Here is an 8,964-nt window from a genome sequence, read left to right on the forward strand (position 1 = left end):
CTCAGTGTCTGCAGTCTCTCCCATACAGCTTTCTCTCACAGTGCCCACTGGAACCTGATAGGCTGAGGTAACAGGATAACTGCTTTTCCCTCCGCCCCCTTCCAGCTCCTCTCTGGCATGGGCTGGCTCTCACCGCCTCTCCCTGCCTTGCCTATGTCTGGAGCTGGGGCTGGAGTGACACATGAACCCTGCGGTCTCGCCTGCGCGCTACCGTTTTCCATCTTCCCTGGGGAGCAGCAGTGAACAGAGGGGGCATAGGCAATGAAAGGCAAAAACAGGTGAGAGAGACATATGCCACACAGAGTGAATTACCCAGCCAACAACAGATACGTAAGAGTCTGGTGAGACTCCGAGATGGGTGTAGGGGCTATAGGGTGGGGAGGGGGCGCCGAAGCCCGAGTGTTTCATCCACCTGAGTGGAGTTCTATGCGGCAAGCCGGAGGGTGGAGGGGCACTTCTGACATATCAATTTCTGATTTCACCCTGAGTAAAAGGCCCCCCCACAGAGCCTGTCTCCTAATCACAGCCACAAATGGGTTAATTTTGCCCTCATAACAGGTGACAGAATGAACACTGTGAAGCGAGATATAAAACCTGGCAGAAAGGGTGCTGAAAATTGCAAGCACAGCCAAAAACCATTTACAATGAATGCTTATCAGTGTATATCAGTATCAGTAGAATGTTTATCAGTATTCATTATTATTAATATTTATGTTTTCTACATTTATATTGAATTTATAATATTTTTGGGGGGAACTCTAGCAAAAGGATCCTTATGTCTCTGGTGAGTTTTTACTAAATGTTTCTGTTTCAGTGAGGTCCTTTGATCCTGTGCTGAACTCTTGAACCAATGACACTGCATAGTTCTGTGGTGGCAGATCAGTGAATCCATTTCCTGCATGCAGTCGGAGTCATCCTATTTCATATTGACCCAGAGCTTGTCATGTCTGTCCATTTCATCTGCCTTAGGGAGTGTTGCGGCACTCTTCCAAGCTGCTTTAAACGGCTGCGAATCGGTCTGCTGCATCACTGCAGCAGTTTGGGAGTGCGCTGCAGTTTGTGCTGTGCAGATGAACCGGAGACGAATCTGCTCCCCTGCGAGTGGCTCCGTTTGAAAGAGGCGAGGAGCGACTCTGCTCGCCGAAGATAAATGTGTTTACTGTGCGAAGACGGGCGGGCGTGATGGGTTCGGGGAACCGCCCTCAGGCCAGTTGCTGTCGTGGTCTTCTTACCAGTCTGTGCGTGTGTGCACACGTGCGTGTTTGAGAGAGAGAGACAGTGTGCTATCGCTGCCAAGAAGGAAGGATACAGCTGAAGACCTAAATTAAAACATCCAAAGGCTCGCATGCTACAATGGCGGACCCAAACCAGAACCAAGTGCTACCTGAGAACACAAAGAAAAGATTATTGAGCAACAGTCTTATACTAGAAAAGAATGGAGCACTTTGACAAGTAGAACATGAGGAAGTTTACATAGAGATAAATGAGTCTCTCTCTCTTGCTCGCTCGCTCTCTCACATCCTGGGAGCATCAGCATTGGGTATTCAATTCATGCAGCAAGGCCTGTTTGTGTGAAAAGACTGAGAAGAGATGAGAGAGACCTTCTGAGGGCTCTGCTTCACACTGATGATGTGGGTAGTAGAAACCAGCTCTGTGCTCTGAGGCGAAAAATGCTCTGGTGCCCATGGGACATAGTGAGCTTAACACAAACTTATGAAAAAGGCCCCAGAATTGCTGAGCCCTTTCCACTTCCTGGGTTATTAAGCTTCACATCTGAGCCACTGGGCTGCTGTGATCTCTGGTGGAGCAGGGCTGTATGGAAGGCTACTGCACTAGCATTTGCCTAAGTATCTCCACAATCGATATTCCCAACTCATCTCCACACTCCACTTGTGTATTTAGTAATTAGGTGCAGATCGTTGATTGGATTCAGCTTTTTAAATTCCTGATTAGTACCATGAAAGCGCAATTTGGCAAAACTTCTTAGAGAGCAAAGTTTTTTGAGTGCAGCGTTATTGTCTCTGGCACTGCGTTCACTCTTTTGCAGATATGAATAGGAGAGTGGGCAATCAATTACCTTTACAGCATTTAACAGACCCTCCTGTCCTAAACAACTTACAATAGCAGTTTTTTGTCTCCCTGGGGAAAAACCTTTATGCTAGCCAGAGTCCAAGGACACCATTAAGCAAGAAAATACATACAAGGATTATATATATATATATATATATATATATATATATATATATATATATATATATATATATATATATATATGTGTGAAGGTTTAGTGATTGATCTTGTTCCTTGCAGTTGTTTCAGTCTGTGTTTTAAAGGCATCGAGGAACTCTGCTGTCTGGACAGGTAGTGGGAGTTCATTCCACTGTTTGGATGCTAGTGTATAAATGTGTCTGGTGGCATGCTTTCCCTATGACTTTAGGGGTGCTGGCTCGACACATGCTGTACTTGAGGCATGAAGGGTGCGAGATACAGTGGGGGGTGAGACAAGGGCTTACAGGTAGAAGGGAGCAGCTCCGTGTTTGGCTTTGTAAGTGTCAGGGATTTAATCCCGATGTGGGCAACTACAGCAAGCCAATGTGCTCAAAAAGACTGAATACAAATCATGCAGCTGCATTCTGGATCCGCTTGCAAGGGTCCAGTGGCGTGTGCAGGGAGGCCTTGCCAAGAGTGAGTTCAGTAGTGCAGTCTTGAGAATGACCAGGCCAACAAATCAGTGGCTTCTCTCCTCCTGATGTTATATAGGAGATACCTACATGTGTGGGTCGCGTTAGTAATACAGACACTTGGCGTTTGTCTTTGTCGTTCTGTGGTGTCAGCGCTGGCTCACTGGTGCTGGGTTTATCTAGTATCTTCTGTACTCTCTTCACTCTGTGCTGACCCTAGCAGAGACAGCCTGGCAGGATTTGCTGCCAGGATTAGAGGACAGCCTTATTGGCACTTCACTGGGCCAGGCAAGGCGAGGCGAGTTTATTTGTACAGCATTTTCATACGCAGTGGAAATTCAAAGTGCTTCACATAAAAGAGCTGTTACACAGACAAATAAAACGACTTACTTAAACAGAAAAGATAAAATTAAAAGCAGTTGATTTAAGCAACACGTTTCAAAGAAAGATTTGTATAAGCATAAAAGGCTAAAAGAGCTCAAATTAAATGTGTAAAGTATTGAGATAAACGATGAGAAGAAAGACAGAGTAAATTAAAGTCAGAAGTTTTGAACGTTAAAAGTGCAGGGCTGCAGGAGTTAAGGATATAAGGAACAGCTCCAGATACAGATGCCATGTCATGTGTGACTAATCATAGCTCCAGTTTGAGTCATTTCCTTCTCATACATTTAAAGGCAGGGGGCCTGCATGCTGCTACCATGTACTAAGAAGTGGAAAAACTGTCTTTCCCCAGGCTGGAAGCTGAACACACACAGTGTTTATGAGTGGCTTGCAGAAGTGTGATCTGTACAAAGATCCAAGCCAAAGCACATGATCCGAAGTATTAATGAAGGCTCTTAATTAAATGAAAGTGGTCAGGTCCACCCTGCTATAGCTTAGAAAGCAGCTCCTGGCTTAAAGCAGATTTGTGCTTTTTGTTTTTGGTGATGGTATGCCAATTTAAGTGCCAGTATAAAACTTCTGTTTGTTTGCAGAGTTGGCCTGGATAGTTTTTCTCTTTGTACTCATGGATGCTTTCTCTAAGGATCTCATTAAGATCACCAGCAACAAGCCTTGTTATGACCAGTCAAGAGTGAAATACAGCATAATTACAGAATAAACAGTCTCTCTCCTTACTTATTTGCCTGGTAACAATAGCATTTCCTAGTTTTTGTCAATAATACAATATCTTGCTGTGACATTAAGCTTTTAATCAAAGAGTAAAGCAATCCTATTATGCATACACATTTCCCAGGCTAATTTTGTTATGTTTCCTTTTTTAGACAGATGTGATTTGCAGTGCAGGGACAGCCAGTTTTGATAGTAATTCATCAACTTCATGTGGTTAAATAATGGCAAATCACTGGGGCTGAGCTCCTTTCTGGCATCTTTTTTGACCACATTTGCACATGAAAGGAGTAAAACTGGTTTACCTCAACATTGCAACATCTTTAAAAATGACTGACATTTTACAAGTTCAGAAAATTTCCAGCAGATGTTTGAAATGCTCCTGAACTGTGGTCAAGCATGAAAAATTCTTCATATCAAAGCATCTGAGCAGGGATTAACGATGTGGGTTGAAATACTACAGAACCAGCAGGTGAAAGCACAGTTATCTGTGTGTCTGTGTGTGTGTGTGTGTGTGTGTGTGTGTGTGTTTGTGTGTATCTTAATTAAATACACTCCATGGAAATTAAAACATTCTTACATGACAGTAAGATGGTGTGGCAGCACCTTTGACACAAATGTCACTAATCTTTCCAGCTGAACTGTGGACTTCAAAAGAAACAGTGGCACTGAATCAAAGCTTGCCTGCAGGATTAGCCCAATGTACACAAAATAATTTATTTTATACACAACTGTCCCAATACTTAATCATTTATATATTTACATGAAACCTACTAGAACAAAAGTCATTGCTTATATAACTATTGCAGTTCATAAAAAAAAAAGGATTAGATTATGGTCAACATTTTGCTAGTTTATAATAAAAGTATTCCTTCTGGCCTGAGCAACACAGGATTTTACAGCTGTTTACAGAGATCAGCAAAGCGCACCTTCAGAGGTCAAAGGAGGTCATGTGGTGTTTAAACCATAAAATTGGCATTCATGACAAAATATTTGCATGAGCACCTCAGGCAAGTGGCTATTACAGAGACGAACGGGCCGCGCGGCAGGCTGGCGGGAGCAAGAGCAGCATTTCAGCAGTGCGATTGAAAACCAGACGTTGTACGTAGACGCTGATCGTCACCACCTGTCACTCGGAGGATTCACACCATGCTAATGATCCAACAGAGGGCCTTAATGAGCTCCAGAGGCCAAGTGACTGAGGAAGAGCTGGTCTGGGATCTGGGTGTAGACTCACGCACAGCGAGGCGAGGAGCTGCTTTCAGGTCTGGACTCTTACGTAAGATGGGGGTTCACGACAGCCTTTCACCCTCTGCAGCCTGTGCCAGGCTTTCGTCAGCACACTCCGTCTGCACAAACAATTTACCTTACCTTTTCATTAATAGCATGTTATCGACAAAAGGGATATAGCGTCTGTTGATGTCAATGTGGAAACAGTGTGTACTCTTATCTAAATCAGAAGTAGCGTGTGCTCATAATTTGTCATTTACATTCACTTTTTAAAAATTGTGATTATAATAAGTTAATATATACTTATATTTTAATGATGACTATTTGTCATCTGGCTGCCTAACAATGCCAGAGGAGGGTAGTACTGCCTGGGGCGGTGCCGGTTATATGACTAGCCCAAGGACAGAATAGCAAACTGGCAGCTTAGTCACCAACCAGGAATATCAAGTCACTGTTGGCATTCAAGCTGCTGAGCCTTAATGGCTTGCTTCAAGCGTGCAGAACAATGCATATCTCATGTAGAGTCACAGGTTCAAAGGAGAGGCTTCCTACACACACAAACACACACACACACACACACACGTTGGCCCCTATTCTTGTAGTGGGTCATAAGCCTCTTGTGTTGCTGTAATTGCATTTACAAGTTCGCCAAGATGGCATTAACAAGGTGATTGTTGCTGGCGAAATGTTCTCAGGGAAACTGAAATAGATGTGGAGGAAGACTGTCAGGTTCACTATAACCAACAGCACACAGGCATGTATGCTCCCTTTCAAAGCATTGTCAATGTAGGACTAAACTTGATAATTATCAGGTGTTATTCGACATATGAGTTAGAGTGGATAAGAACACACTGTATGGTGATGTGGCCATGTTGTGTTACAGCTGTGAACGGCTAGGCTTGCTCACTCGGTGATGCATGAGTTACACTGTTGACAGCAGAACAGAGCACACAACCTTTTGATAGACCGACATGCTGCAGGAATGCATACCATTAGCTGAGTCACACAAGGAAAAACAAACCACAAACATTTGTCTAATTAATTATGCATCTGAAATAGCCTGCTGCTCCACTGAATTGCTTTCCTTTCTAATTACTGCTATTTAATGCTGGTGGTGTATATCACATTCTATTTTTTGTTGGTTTGTTTTTGGGGGTTTTCAGCCTTGGCACCTCACAGCGCAACAGCAATTACCTCACAACTGGTTTATACTGAACTATAAAATTTGGATATCTGCTAACTCAACTGTCCACATATCTTATCATATTTCATACACACAATAACGCATATTGCAGTATGTTTTTGCATTTCTACCAAAACTCATCCCAGATCCCTGGTATAATTTTTTTCATTATATATTTACAGTCAATTGCTAATACAGTTGCTAATTTGCATGTGTTGCAGTTTGCAGTTGTCGGTTACCTATGTGAATCCACCCATGTTGCCCATCTACATAACACAGGTGCACCTGTGCTGAAGCGTTAACCTCCCGCACTGGAATGTAGTGAGGTCTGTGACCACATATGCCCTTGAACTCAGGTTTTCATGTAGCCAACTCTCCTCCAGGGCTTGATGGTCTCGGTCTTACTGCCCTATTTATGCAGAGAAAGCAGAGCACAGCAACCAACACCCCCTGGAGGAGACGGCAGTGAGACAGATTCCATCAATCCATGCTGAGACCATCACCATCACTGCTGTGCCCAAGGGCTGGCAACCTGAAGACCATAGTTTATGATGTCATTTTGCTGTTCCTAGGACTGCACTCTTCTGGACTGCGACTGATGTCGTCATTCCTACAATCAGTTGGAAACAGATACTTTTCATTGCTTTCAATAAAAGCTCTTTTAAAGATTTTTGCAGCATTTCAAAGAACTTTAGCATTGTCGTGGGTATGAAGTTAAGTCATTGCTATTGTTGAATGCAGGACTACTTGACCTTAGCCTTTGTTCAATTTGAGCTTTAGTCATGATAATATATCAAGATATTTATGGAACTTGATGTATGTAACTTGGTAGATCACAATATACCATTAGACAGACTTGAAAAACAGGCTGGACTATTCTGACGTTGTTCTAGACATTTATAATCCATATACAAGATTTTGTTAACCTTGGTGAACTTGTACAGTATGTGGAAACCATGGCATTCACTATGGTATAGCTTTGTGCCACTTATTTTCTAGAACTATGATTCCACTCAGCTATATCAGTGATGCAGATGACATGCGGCTGTACATCTGAGTTGCACTTGAGGAAATGAATGCCAGTATTCAACTATTGAACTGCTTATCCAATATCAGGAACAGCAAATTTCTTAAAATGGATGAGGAATAAATGGAAATATTTCTTATTGGGTCCCGGGCAAAAGGAGCAAAACCAGTAAGGTAGGAAGTCTGGTGATTTATATTAAATTCAAAGTGCTAGACCTTTTGTAGTGTTATTCCGAAATCAGTCTGAAGTTTCATCTTCACAGTGTTACTAAAACAGCACTGTCCCCCTTAGAAACATCGACAAAGGCAGAGGTTACATAACTGCACGACACTGAGAGGTTGACTCATGCTTTTGCTTCCTCTCCTCTGGATTACTGTAAATGCACTGTGCCCTGACTTACCCCCAACAAGAGTATCTGCAAATTATATCTGCTCCGGAATGCAGCAGCGAAAGTTGTGGCTCAAATGCAGAACAATTAACGTACATGTCTGACTATGTAACTGAACAACTGTGTAACTGAACTGAACTAAGTCTAACTTTGCTCCAGATTCTATGTTTGCATAACTGTTTCTTAATTTTATTAACATTATTTATTCATGGTTTTCAACTCAGTCCTTGTTTAAATCGTTTAAATTGTTCACTGATTTTATTTCTATGGATCTCTTACAGCTGTTTTTATTTGCTTTTGGTTTTTTTTCTATTGATGTTTTAGTACATAAATAGTGGTATATAAATGAAGTTCATATATTCCCTCCTGAGTGTGTGGTCATGGTGTAGTCATCATCAGAGATCAATGGAAATAAAGCTTTTTAATCTCCTACAGTTTATGTAGTAGTATCATATAAGTCTTGCTGTCTTATATTCAAACAGCCTACCTTCTGTTGTGTGTAGTGAGATGAAAAACAGAACTTCCTTATGTGGCACCAGCTTTGCTTACCTAATGGCACTTTTTGCATTTTAATGCATAACTCGGTTTCATTTCACTCCTGGTCAATATTAATCCAACAGCTTTAGTTGCGTGGGTGAACACAGTTGCTTGAGATGGAATCAGACCACAGTTGTGAACTGGGCTAAAGGTAAATTCAGCGTAGTGCTTTGGAAAATGACCTCTACAGCGAGCCTACCACACGGTCCACCTTTTTTCCACTCACCATGCATGATTGAGGCCTTTCCTCTGGAGACGTGGAGATGCGTCAGATCACTCACGTGTGGGCCGTATGGCCGATGGACCCTGAACGGGGGGGCAAAGCCAGGTGTCCCAGCTGTTGCTGCCTATGTGGATGCAGCACAGGAAACAGATTACAACAGCACCCTGAGTGCTGGCTTCTGCAAATGGCATTTAACCTTCTGAGAGGGTCAACAGGGCAAAAGGTAACACTGTTTTTCACTCTCTCTGTGTGTGTGTGAGTGTGTGTGTGTGTGAGAGAGAGAGAGAGAGAGAGAGAGAGAGACAGAAAAAGATGGACTGTTACTGTATTGGATGGTGTCATATCTAATAAAAAAGGAGCAGATTAGCCAGTTTGTAACATACATATTTGTCTGACAAACAACACAAGCCAGTAGGATACCGCAGTCTTTGTGTGAGAAACAAATCCACTCTTTCTGCTCCATCCCTTACATTCATTTAAGGCTTCCCCTACATTTTGTGTTGTCTTGTGTAATGTCTGCCGTGGGTGGTGGGAGAGTTGATGGCCCATTGGGGATGTTCAATCAGCCACATCCTTAAGAGAATTGAA

General features: G+C 42.6%; 1 long non-coding RNA gene across 3 annotated transcripts; it reads left to right on the forward strand.

Moving 5' to 3' along the window:
• The first annotated feature begins 7 nt into the window (after nucleotides 1-7).
• LOC145657116 (uncharacterized) lies at nucleotides 8-8,036 on the forward strand. Of its 3 annotated transcripts, none has more exons than XR_014122968.1 (3): nucleotides 8-278; nucleotides 6,423-6,527; nucleotides 6,623-8,036. It is a non-coding gene; the product is annotated as an uncharacterized LOC145657116 (long non-coding RNA). The 3 variants fall into 3 exon arrangements; XR_014122967.1 differs by lacking the exon at nucleotides 8-278 and adding an exon at nucleotides 4,011-5,067; XR_014122969.1 differs by lacking the exon at nucleotides 8-278 and adding an exon at nucleotides 4,011-5,053.
• Nucleotides 8,037-8,964: the final 928 nt, after the last annotated feature.

Source organism: Electrophorus electricus, chromosome 3 (assembly GCF_041902795.1).
Source record: "Electrophorus electricus isolate QZ-2024a chromosome 3, ASM4190279v1, whole genome shotgun sequence".
Taxonomy (NCBI): Eukaryota; Metazoa; Chordata; class Actinopteri; order Gymnotiformes; family Gymnotidae; genus Electrophorus; species Electrophorus electricus.